A 12,930-nucleotide genomic window follows, 5' to 3' on the forward strand; every position below is an offset into this window, starting at 1 on the left:
ATACTATTCCTTAATTGTTTGGTAGATTTCCCCAGTAAAGCTATCTGGGCCTTGAGTTTTTGTTTGTTTTTTGCTGAACAGATTCAGTTTATTTAATAGATACTAGGCCATTCAGGTTATCTTTTCCTTCTGGAGAGAGCTCATTTGTGTCTTTCAAGGAGTTGATGCACTTATAGCATAAAGTTGTTTATAATATTCCCTTATGATGATATCTGTAGAATCTGTAGTAATGTTGCATCTCTGTTTGCTGATATTGGTAGTTTGTATTTTCTCTTTCCTCTTCAGCCTGGCTAGAGATTTACCGATTTTATTGGTTTTTCAAATAATCAGTTTTTATTTTCATTGACTTTTTTGTTGCCTTTTGGTTTTCTTCTTCACTGATTTTTTTAATTTGTATGGGTACATATAATAGTAGGTGGATATATTTATGGGGTACATGGGATATTTTGATATGGGCATACAAAGTATAATAATCTCATCAGGGTAAATGAAGTTTCCATCACCTCAAACGTTTATCATTTCTTTATGTTACAAACATTCCAATTTTACTATTAGTTATTTTAAAATGTGTGATAAATTATTGTTGACTGTAATCACCCTGTTGTGTTATCAAATACTAGATCTTATTCATTCTAACTGTATATTTGTACCCATTAACCATCTCAATTCTGTGGCCTTCTGCACCAACCTCTTCCCAGTTTCTAGTAATCATCATTCTACTCTCTATCTCCGTGAGTTCAGTTGTTTTAATTTTTAGCTCCCATAAGAGTGAGAATGTGAGAAGTTTGTCTTTCTGTGCCTGGCTTATTTCACTTAACATAACGTCCTCTAGTTCCATCCATGTTGTTGCAGATGACAGGACCTCATTCGTTTTTATTGCTGAATATAGTACTCCATTGTGTATATGTACCACGTTGTCTTTATGCGTTCCCCTGTTGATGGACACTTAGGTAGCTTCCAAATGTTGGCTATTGTGAATAGCACCACAATAAACATGGCCATGCAGGTATCTCTTCAGTATAATTATTTCCTTCCTTTTGGGTATATACCTAGCGGTGAGATTGCTGGATCATATGGTAGGTCTATTTTTAGTTTTTTTGAGGAATCTCCATACTGTTCTTCATAGTGGTTGCACTAATTTGCATTCCCACCAACAGTGTCCAAGGGTTCCCTCTTCTCCACATCCATGCTGGCATTTGTTATTTTCTGTCTTTTGCTTAAAAACCATTTTAACTGGAGTGAGATGATATCTTATTGTAGTTTTAATTTGCATTTCTCTGATAATCAGTGATGTTGAGCACCTTTTCATATACCTGTTTGCCATCTATATGATTTCTTTGGAGAAATGTCTGATTAGATCTTTTGCCCATTTTAAAATCAGGTTATTATATTTTTTCCTATGGAGTTATTTGAGCTCATTATATATTCTGGTTATTAATCCCTTGTCAGATGGAGAGTTTGTAAATATCTTATCTCATTTTATGGGTTGTCTCTTTACTTTGTTGATTGTTTCCTTTTTTGTGCCAAAGCTTTATAACTTGATGTGATCCCATTTGTCCATTTTTGCTTTGGTTGCCTGTGTTCGTGGGTTACTGCTCAAGACATTTTTGCCTGGGCAGAGTTTCCCCAATGTTTTCTTTTAGTAGTTTCATAGTTTGAGGTCTTAGATTTAAGCCTTTAATCTATTTTGACTTGAATTTTGTATATGGTAAGAGATACGGGTCTAGTTTTATTCTTCTGCATATGCATATCCAGTTTTCCCAGTACCATTTATTGGAGAGACTGCTCTTTACCCAATGTATGTTCTGGGCCCCTTTGTCAAAAATGAGCTCACTGTAGATGTATGGATTTATTTCTGGGTTTTCTATTTGATTCCATTTGTCCATGTGTCTATTTTCTTTCTTTCTCTTTTTTTTTTTTTTTTTGAGACGGAGTCTCGCTCTGTTGCCCAGGCTAAAGTGCAGTGGCGTGATCTCGGCTCACAGCAATCTCTGCCTGCTGGGTTCATGCCATTCTCCTGCCTCAGCCTCCTGAGTAGCTGGGACTACAGGCGCCCACTACCACACCTGGCTAATTTTTTGTATTTTTAGTCGAGACGGGGTTTCACCGTGTTAGCCAGGATGGTCTTGATCTCCTGACTTCATAATGCACCTGCATCTGCCTCCCAAGTGCTGGGACTACAGGCGTGAGCCACTGCGCCCAGCCTGTGTGTCTGTTGTTATGCCAGTACCATGCTGTTTTGGTTACTATAGCTCTGTACTATGATTTGTTTTTGTTTTGGTAGGCCGTTTTAGAAGATCTGTAGTATAATTTGAAGTCAGGTAATGTGATTCCTCAAGTTTTGTTCTTTTTGCTTTGGGTTGCCTGGGCTATTCTGGGTCTTTTGTGGTTTCATGTAAATTTTAGGATTTCTGTGAAGAATGCGTTTTTTTTTTTTTGTTTGTTTGTTTGTTTTTTTTAAAGACAGAATCTTGGTCTGTCGCCAGGCTGGAGTGCAGTGGTGCAATATCCGCTCACTGCAACCTCTGCCTCCCAGGTTCAAGCGATTCTCCTGCCTCAGTCTCCTGAGTAGCTAGGACTACAGGTGTGTGCCATTACTTACAGCCAGCTAATTTTTGTATTTTTAGTAAAGGCGGGGTTTCACCATGTTGGCCAGGATGATCTCCATCTCTTGACCTCATGATCCACCCGCCTTGGCCTCCCAAAGTGCTGGAATTACAGGCATAAACCACCTTGCCTGGCCATTATTGTGTTTTAATAGGGATTGCATTGAATCTGTAGATTGCTTTGGGTAGTATGGACATTTTAACAATATCAGCTCTGACAGGTGGAGAGGCCAGGTTGGCTAAAGCTTTTGCCTCCAGCTTTGCAAAATGACATTGGGGGAAGGATGGAGGGGTTGAGAAAATGAAAAACTGTGAGACCTGGAAGTTGATTTGAGACTCATACATTTAAAGCAAAATTGGTTAAAAATGTAAGGGGTTTCTTGGATATCACTCAAAGTATTGAAGATGACCCAGCTCTGGATACCCAGCTTCTCTTAACATTATTCACTAGAAGCTCATTTTAGACCCTGATTCTTTTTCCTACAGTCGTCATAGAAAGTCTTCTCTTGTTTATTCATGTTGTGTTACTTTTAACGTTTTTAACAGATGTGGTTTGTTCTTACCCTAACCTAAATGAAGACAGGTGCCCAGGATACTACACCAACCCTCTTAAAGTTCAAATGGTCGTAATCCTTGGGAAAGTTATTTTGTGGTGGATATTCCATTTACATCTTGAATGGTACATCCAGTATCACCACAGCAAAGTCAGAAATCGAGGCTATAACTTGATCTACTGATGTATAAGGCATCTCAAGAAATTTGCATTAATGATACACTCCACTGGTAACAATAATTATCTTCATACTGTGTTGCAGCAATTCCTTCCTGGAACCCAGCAGATCAGATTATATCTTGATCTCCTTCTGGACATCCTGGCTCTGGAGCTGATCTGTTTTCTGATGTGTCTGCTCGTTTACACAGTGAAAATCTGGAAATTTAATAAAGCTAAATCATATCCTGATGTACTTGAAGAGGGAAAAATCTATACATAACCCAGCAGTATTACCTTGGAAACTGGATTCAGAACTATTTGAAACCTAGAAGAAATTGTTGAAAAGCAAGGAGACATAGTAGTATATATGAAGTGACACAATGAAGTGTTGAGTGACTGTTGACTCTCACTTCCTTGGACCTAGCCTGTTAGCCAAGTAGAATGTGAGAGGCTCACAGTCTTGACAGCGATTGCAGAGGAATCCAGAGTAATCTCATGAGCTGCTATAGAGAATTGCAGCTTTTGCTGAATAACATTTTATAATTTTTGTTGGAAACCTGAATTTGGTTCTCACCTGTGTAACTGTATACTATATAGGGTTTGGGGGTAAAGGTACCTTGTAGACGCCTTGATAACTTGAGGATAATGTCTGTTGTTTACTTTTTTGAAATTATTTAACTGCTTGGTTTGTCTTAGGATCAAAGGTATAATTTAAACAAAACAACAAAAATCCGATGTTGAATCTTTCAATCCATGAACATGGAATATATTTCAGTTTTTGTGTGTGTCTTTTTCAGTTTCTTGCATCAATGTTTTATTCTATTCACTCTGGAGATCTTTCATTTCTTTAACTTTATTTATCTCACTGTATTTGTAGCTGTTGTAATGGAATTACCTTCTTGATTGCTTCTTCTCATTGTTTGCTCTTGACAAGTAGAAATGCTACTGATTTTTGTATATTGATTGTGTATCCTACAACCTTACTGAATTTGTTTATTCTAATAGTTTTTTTGGTAGAGTCTAATTTTTTCGAAATATAAGATCATATTACCTGCAGACAAGGATACTTTGACTTTTTCCTTTCCAAATTGGATGCCCTTTCTTTCTCTTGTCTGATTGCTCTAGCTAGACATTGTTTGACTGTTATGTTGAATAACAGTAGTGATAGTGGGCATCCTTGTCTTGTTCCAGGTCTTCGAGGAAAGGCTTTCAGTTTTTCCCCATTCAGTATGATACTAGCTGGGGGTGTGTCATATATGGCTTTTATTGTGTTGAGATATGTTCCTTCCATACTCCATTTTTTTGAGATTTCTATCATAAAGGGATGTTGAATTTTATCAGAATCTTTTTCAGTATCAGTTGAAATGATTATTTGGTTTTTGTCCTTTGGTCTGTTGATATGATGTATCACATTGGTTATTTGGCATATGTTGAAATATCATTGCATCCTTGGGATAAATCCCACTTGATCATGATGAATGATCTTTTTAATATGTTGTTTAATTTGGTTTGCTAGTATTTTGTTGAGGAATTTTGCATCAGTGTTCATCAGGATATTGACTTCCTTTTCTTTGATGTGTTTGTCTGGTTTTGGTATCAGGGTGATACTAGCCTTGTAGAATGAGTTTGGAAGTATTCCGTCCTCCTCTATTTGTCAGAATAGTTCGAGTAGGATTGGTATTAGTTCTTCTTTAAATGTTTGATAGAATTCAGCAGTGAAGCCATTGGGTCCTGGACTTTTCTTTGTTGGGATACTTTGTATTACAGCTTCAATCTCATTTCTTGTTATTAGTCTATTTAGATTTTGGATTTCTTTGTGGTTTAATTTTGGTAGATTGTATGTGTCTAGGAAATTATCCATTTAATCTAGCTTTTCCAATTTATTGGCATATAGTTTCTCATAGTAGCCTCTAATGATCGTTTGAATTTCGGCAGTATTGGTTGTAATGTCTCCTTTTTCATCTCTGATTTTATTTATTTGTGTCTTCTTTCTTCGTCTGGCTTATCTTTTGCTTAGCTTTAAAAAAAACCCAGCATTTTGTTTCATTGATCTTTTGTATTTTTTATTTCAATTTCTTTTATTTCTGCTCTGATCTTTATTATTTCTTTTCTCCTGATTTTGGGCTTGGTTTGCCTTTGCTTTGCTAGTGTTTAAAGCTGCATCATTATGTTATTTATTTGAAGTCTTCTGCTTTTGTAATGTAGGCGCTTATTACTATAAACTTTTCTGTTAGTACTGCTTTTGCCTTATCCTACAGGTTTTTGTATGTTGTGTTTTTATTTTTATTTGTTTCAAGACATTTAAAATTTCCTTTTAAATTTCTTCATTGATCCCTTGGCTGTTCAGGAGAATACTATTTAATTTCCATGTTTGTATAGTATACATAATTCTTCCTGTTACCGATTTCTAGTTTTATTCTATCGTGGTCAGAGAAGATATTTGATGTGAATTCAGTTTTTTTGAATTTTAAGAGTTGTTTTGTGACTCAGCATATAGTCTGTCCTTGAAAATGATCCATGTGCTGAGGAGAAGAATGTGTATTCTGCAGCTGTTGGATGAAATGTTTTGCAGATATCTGTTAGGTTCATTTTGGTCTATAGTTCAGATTAAGTCCAATGTTTCTTTGTTAATTTTCTGTCTGGATGATCTGTCTAATGCTGAAAGTGGGGTATTGAAATCTCCAGCTGTTAACTTGGGGTTTATCTTTGTCTTTAGCTCTAATAATATTTGCTTTATATATTTGGGTTTTACAGTGTTGGGTGCATATATATTTACAATTGTTACATCATCTTGCTGAGTTGACCCCTTTATCATTATAAAATGACCTTTATCTCTGTAGTTTTTCTCTTGAAATCTGTTTTGTCCCATATAAGCTACTCCTGCTCTTTTTTGATTTCTATTTGCATGCACTATCTTCTTCCCTCACTTTATTTTCAGTCTTTGTGTGTTATTATAGGTGAAGTGTGTTTCTTGTAGGCAATAGATCATTGGATGTTGCTTTTTTATCCATTTAGCCACTGTTTGTCTTTTGATTGGAGAGTTTAATTCATTTACATTCAATGTTATTGATATGTAAGGACTTAATACTGCCAATTTGTTATTTGTTTTTTCTGTGGTCTGCTCTTCCTTTTTTCTTTTTTTTTTTTTTTCCGTTTGAGACAGAGTTTCACACTGTTGCTGGGGCTGGAGTGCAGTGGCGCGATCTCGGCTCACTGCAACCTCCGCCTCCTGGGTTCAAGCAATTCTCCTGCATCAACCTCTTGAGTAGCTGGGATTACAGGTGCCCGCAACCACGCCCAGCTAAATTTTTTGTATTTTTAGTAGAGACGGGGGTTTCACCATGTTGGCCAGGCTGGTCTCGAACTCCTGACCTTGTGATTTGCCTGCCTTGACCTCCCCAAGTGCTGGGATTACAGGCGTGAGCCACCACGCCCGGCAGCTTCTTGTCTTTTCATGAAGATGATTTTCTCTGGTGGTATGTTTTAATTCATTGCTTTTTATTTTTTATGTATCTTGTGTAGGTTTTTTTGGCTTGATGTTACCATAAGGCTTGCAAATAACATAATCCATTATTTTAAACTGATGATAAGTTAATATTAATTGCAAAAACAAGCAAAGAGAAAACTAATAAAACCTCTACACTTTAAGTTCATCCCTTCCACTTTTAAACTTTTGGTTATTTCTATCTTATTGCATTGTCTGTGTCTTGAAAAGATGTAGTAATTTTTTGATAGGTTCATCTCTTGGCCTTTCTGCTAAAGATATGAGCAGTTTATACACCACAATTACAGTGCTGCAATATTCTGTTTTTTTTTAATGTGCTTACTATTACCAGTGAGCTTTTTACTTTAAGATGATTTCTTATTGCTCGTTAACATCCTTTTCTTTCATATTGAAGAACTTCCTTCAGCATTTCTTATAGAACATGTCTGGTGTTGATGAAATCTCTTAGCTTTTGTTTGCCTGGCAATGTCTATTTCTCCTTCACTTGAAGGATATTTTCCCTTGATATACTATTCTAGGATAAAAGTTTTTTCCTCCAGCACTTTAAACTTTCTCCTGGCGTGTAAAGTTTCCTCTGAGACATCTGCTGCCAGAGGTATTAGAGCTCCTTTGTATGTTATTTGTTTCTTTTATCTTCATTTAAGATCCTTTATCTTTGACATTCAAAAATTTGGTAATTAAATGTCTTGAGGTAGTCTGATTTCGGTTAAACCTGTAACCTCTCTGTACTTTTGAATTGTGATATTTTTGTCTAGGTTTGGAAAATTCTCTGTTATCATCCCTTTGAATCAGCCTTCTACCCTATCTCTCTACCTCCTTGTTAGGCCACTGACTATTAGATTTGCCATTTTAGGACTGTTTTCTAGATTTCATAGGCATGCTTCATTCTTTTTTATCCTTTTATTCTTTTGTCTCTTCTGACTGTATTTTGAAATAGCCTGTTTCAAGCTTACGAATTATTTCTTCTGCTTGATCAATTCTGTTGAGAGACTCTGATGCATTCTTCAGTATGTCAGTTGAATTTTTCAGGTTCAGAATTTCTTCTTGATTTTTAAGTTATTTCAATCTCTTGTTAAATTGATCCAATAGAATTCTGAATTCCTTCTCAGTGTTATGTTGAGTTTTGTTGAGCTGCGTCAAAACAGCTGTTTAGAATTCTCTGCCTGGAAGGTCACATATCTCTGACACTCTGGGATTGATCATTTGTGCCTTATTTAGTTCATTTGGGGAGGTCATGTTTTCTTGGATGGTCTTGATGCTTACGGATGTTTGTTGATGTCTGGGCATTGAAGAGTTAGATATTTATTGTGGTCTTTGCTGTCTAGGCTTGTTTGTCCTCATCCTTCTTGGGAAGGTTGTCCAGCTATACAAAGGAATTGAGTGTCCTGATCTAAGTCTTTGTTCACTACAGCTGCATCTGCATTAGGGGGAACACAGACTCTTGCAGACCAGTAGAGGTACTGCTTTGGTGGTTTTAGGTGAGATCTGAGAGAATCCCCTGGATTACCAGGCAGAGACTCTTGTTTTCTTCCCTTACTTTCCTCCAAACAAATGGAGTTTCTCTCTCCGTGCAGAGTCTCCTGTGGCTGAGGGAGGGGTGAAACAAGTACCCATGTGACCACCACCACTGGGACTGTGCTGGATTAGACTTGAAACCAGCATAGCACTGAGTCTTACCTAGGACCTGTGGCGACCACTGCCTGGCTACCACTGATGTTCACTCAAGGCCCAAGGGCTCTTCAGTCAGCAGGTAGTGAATCCAGCCTGGCTTTTATCTTCCCTTTAGGACAGCGAGCTCCCCACTGGCCCAAGGTGGGTCCAGAAATGTCTGAGAACCAGGGCCTGGAGTCAGGAATCTTAGGAATCTGCTTAATGCTCTGTTCTGCTGTGGCTGAGCTGACATCCGAGCTGCAAGACAAAGTTCTTTCTGTTCTTCCTCTCCTTTCTTCAAGTAGGAGTCTTTCCTTGTGACCACCACCGCCCAAGGCCTGTGGTGAGTGCTGCCTCGCCACTGCTGATGTTCATTTAAGACCCGAGGGCTCTTCAGTGAGTTTGTAGCAAATGTTGCCTGGCCTGGGTCTCTCCCTTCAGGGCAGTGGGCTCCTCTTTGGCCCAGGGTGCGCCCAGAAATGCCATCCAGGAGCCAAGGCTTGGAATCTGGGATCCTAGGAGCCTGCTTGGTGCTCCACCCCACTGTGACTTAGCTGGCAACCAAGCTGTAAGACAAAGTCTCCTTTATTATTCCCTTTCCTTTCCTCAAGCAGAAGGTGATATGGTTTGGATATTTGTCACACCCAAGTCTCGGGTTGAGATGTTGTAATCCCCAATGTTGGAGGTGGGGCCTGGTGGGAGGTTTGTGGGTCACAGGAATGGATTCCTTGTAGCTTCGTGCTGTTTTTGAGATAGTGAGTGAGTTCTCATGAGATATGATTGTTTAAAAGTGTGTGGCACCTCCCTCTGCCCCTTGCTCCTTCTTTTGCCATACGGCCTGCAAGCACCTGCTTCACCTTCTATCATGAGTAAAAGCTCCCTGAGACTTCCCCAGAAGCCAAGCACATGCTGGTGCCATAATTGTACAGCCTGCAGAACAGTGAACCAATTAAACCTCTCTTCTTTTTTGAGACGGTCTCACTGTCATCCAGGCTGGAGTGTAGTGGCGTGATCTCGGTTCACTGCAACCTCCACCTCGCAGGTTCAAGCAATTCTTGTGCCTCAGCCTCCAGAGTAGCTGTGATTACAGGTATGTACCACCATGCCTGGCTAATTTTTGTGTTTTTAGTAGAGACTGAGTTTCACCATATTGGCTAGGCCGGTCTCAAACACCTGGCCTCAAGTGATCCACCCACCTTGGCCTCCCAAATTGCTGGGATTACAGGCGTGAGCCACGGCACCCGGCCTAAACCTCTTTTCTTTGTAAATTACCCAGCCTCACGTATTTATTTATAGTAACACGAGAGTGACCTAATAGAGAAGGAGTCTATCCCCATAGCCAGCACAGCTGTGAACATGCTGGGTCATGCTTGAAGTCTGCATGGCACTAGGTCTTACCCAAGACCTGAAGCAAGTTCTACCTGGCTACTAGCAAGTACCAGCAAGTATTACCTACTGGTATTTATTCAAGACCCAAGGGCTCTTTAGTCAGCAGGTAAGGGATCCTGTCAGAACTGTGTCCTTCCCTTCAAGGTAGTGGGTTCCCTTCTGGCCCAGGGTGTGTCTAGAATTGTCATCGGGGAGCTAGGTCCTGGAATGGGGGCCTCAGGACTCTGCCTGGTGCTCCATTCTCTTGAGGATAAGTTGGTATCCAAGTTGCAAGACAAAGTCCTCTTTACCCTCCCCTCTTCTCTCCTCACGCAGAAGGAAGGAGTCTCTCCTAGAGCTGTGAGCTGTGCACCTGGGATTGGGGGAGTGGTGATGCAAGCACTCCCTTGGCTGCCCCAGCTAGTGTCTCAGCTCACTGCATCCTCCACCTCCTAGGCTCAAGCAATCCTCCTACCTCAGCCTCCCTAGTAGCTGGGACTACAGGCACACACCATCATGCCTGGCTAATTTTTTTGTGTTTTTGGTAGAGACAGGTTTTGCCATGTTGCCCAGGCTGGTCTTGAACTCCTGAGCTCAAGTGATCCACCCGGCTCTGGATCACAGGCGTGAGCCACCATGCCTGATCTGGTGTCTTTCTAGGTCACATGAACCCCAAGTCCACTGGCTCCAAGCCCAGCACAACACCAGGACTTGCCTAGGAATTGCAGTCCTTGTGGCCAAGACTGCCTTTCAAGTTTATTTAAGACCCCAGAGTGCTTTAGCATGCACTGGTGGGCCTAGCCAGAACTCAGGTTCTTACTGCTGGGATGGATGATTTTCCTCTGGTTAGGGCTGGTATAATAGTTCCTTCCTTGGCCCCCAGCTGATTTCTGACCTGTGTCACTTCCCACCATGACTGGCAGGACTGAGTTTCAATGCAGAGTCCCACAATCACTGTGTTCTCCCTTCCCCAAGCACACAGATTCTCTCTCCGTGCCATACAGCTGCTGCCCAGGGGGTTGAGGCGGGTGGTGTAGGCAATTCAAAACTGTCTTTCCTAACCAGTGCCCCTTTTCTCAATATGATATTAAAACCAGATACTTTGGTTCTTATGAAGGTGATTTCTTGTGTGGATAGTTGTTCAATTTGGTGTTCCTGCAGGGGAGATGATTATTGGTTCTGTTTGGTCTTCTTGCTCTGCCTCCTCCTACTTCATTGATTACTTTCCTGACCTTTATTTCACCTTTGTTTTCAAAATGTGTTTTAGTATGGCAAAAAGTTCTAGGTTGACAGTATTTTACTTTCAGTACTTTTAAGATGTTTTGCTGTTTGTGAGTTTCCATTGATTTTGTGAGAAATCTGTCATCATTTTATGTTCCTTTGTCCGTAATGCCTTTTTCCCCAGCTTCTTTTAAGATTTTTTTCTGTTTATCCTTAGTTTTAATCAGTTGGATTATGAATTGTCTTTTGGTAGCTTTCCTCATTTTTTTTTTTTTTTTTTTTTTTGTGAGCTGTGCCACCTGGGATTGGAGGGAGTGGTGTTTTTAGTAGAGACGGAGTTTCACCACATTGGCCAGGCCGGTCTCAAACTCTTAGCCTCAAGTGATTCACCTGCCTTTGGGGTTCCTTTGAGGTTCTTGGTTCTATGGGTTTATAGTTTTCAATGCATTTGGAAAAAATTCTGCAATTATTTTACTTTTTTTGCCACCCCCGCTTAATTTGGGGATTCCAAGTAAAAGTTAATTAGGTTGCTGAAATTGCTGTGCAGCTCAGTTATATGCTTTTTTATTTTTATTTTTCTGAGGGGGGGTCTGTTAATTCTTTGTTTCATTTTAGATAGTTGCTATTGCTTTGTCTTCACATTCTTTTAACAGTTTTTTCTTCTTGATTGTCTCATCTCTTAATTCTGTCCAGTGTAGTTCTTATCCCAGTCATTATAGTTTGCATCTTATAGAAGTTTGATTTGGGTGTTTTGTGTCCACACACACATGCACTTCATGCCTCTTCACATGTTTAACCTTTCTTTCTTCTTCTTCTTCTTCTTTTTTCTTTTTTGAGTCAGAGTCTGGCTCTATTGCCCAGGCTGGAGTTGAGTGGTGTGATCTCAGCTCACTGCAACCTCCCAGGCTCAAGCCATCCTCCCACCTCAGCCTCCTGAATAACTGGGACTACAGGTGCATACCACCACACCTGGTTTATTTTTGTATTTGTTATAGAGACAGGTCTCGGCCCTGTTGCTCAGGCTGGTCTCGAAACCTGAGTGCAAGCAGTTCACCTGCTTTGGCCTCCCAGAGTACTGGGATTACACGCATGAGCCACTGTGCCTGGCCACATGTTCACTCTTTCTTATAGCTTCTTGAACATATAGAAGTCAATGATAATGGATTTTGTGCCTTGCCTGCTAATTCAATCATCAGTGTAATTTGAGGATTTGTTTCAATTGATTGACTTTCCTCCTTTTTATAGATTATGTTTTCCTTTTTTCATGACTGTTTTTTTTTTGGAGACAGAGTCACCCTCTGTCACCCAGGCTGGAGTTCAGTGACACGATCTTGGCTCACTGCAACCTCTGCCTCCCAGGGTCAAGTGATTCTCCTGCTTCAGCCTCCCAGGGAGCTGGGATTACAGATGCCTGCCACCATGCTCAACTAAGTTTTGTATTTTTAGTAGAGACAGGGTTTGTATGTTGGCCAGATTTGTCTTGAACTGACCTCAAGTGATCCGCCTGACTTGGCCTCTGAAAGTGCTGGGATTACAGGTGTGAGCCACTGTGCTCAGCCAGCCTTTTTCAATTGAATGCTAGATATGGTGAATTTTGTTTATCGGTTCCTGATATTTTTGTATTTTTATAAATATTTATCATCTTTTTTCTTGGATGCAGTTAAGTTACTTGGAAATAGCCTGACTCTTTCAGATCTTGCTTTTAAGCTTTACTAGGTGAGACTACAGGACTTTATAGAATTAATTTTTCCATTAGTGAGGCAAAAATTCTTCCGAATACCACATCTGATGATCCATTAATAATAAAGTTTTCAAGTTAGTTTCCTCTAATTGTTTTGGGTGGCATTTTCCCTACCTTCTGTAGTTTC

At 39.8% G+C, this 12,930-nt stretch overlaps 1 protein-coding gene and 1 pseudogene across 4 annotated transcripts in view; both read left to right on the forward strand.

Annotated features, from left to right (window-relative positions):
- Nucleotides 1-12,930, forward strand: part of SMAP1 (small ArfGAP 1) — a 187,977-nt gene that overhangs the window by 23,690 nt on the left and 151,357 nt on the right. The gene's annotated exons all lie outside the window — the stretch shown is intronic.
- LOC112622116 lies at nucleotides 2,797-3,765 on the forward strand (annotated as a pseudogene).

Source organism: Theropithecus gelada, chromosome 4, assembly GCF_003255815.1.
Source record: "Theropithecus gelada isolate Dixy chromosome 4, Tgel_1.0, whole genome shotgun sequence".
NCBI classification, from domain to species: Eukaryota; Metazoa; Chordata; class Mammalia; order Primates; family Cercopithecidae; genus Theropithecus; species Theropithecus gelada.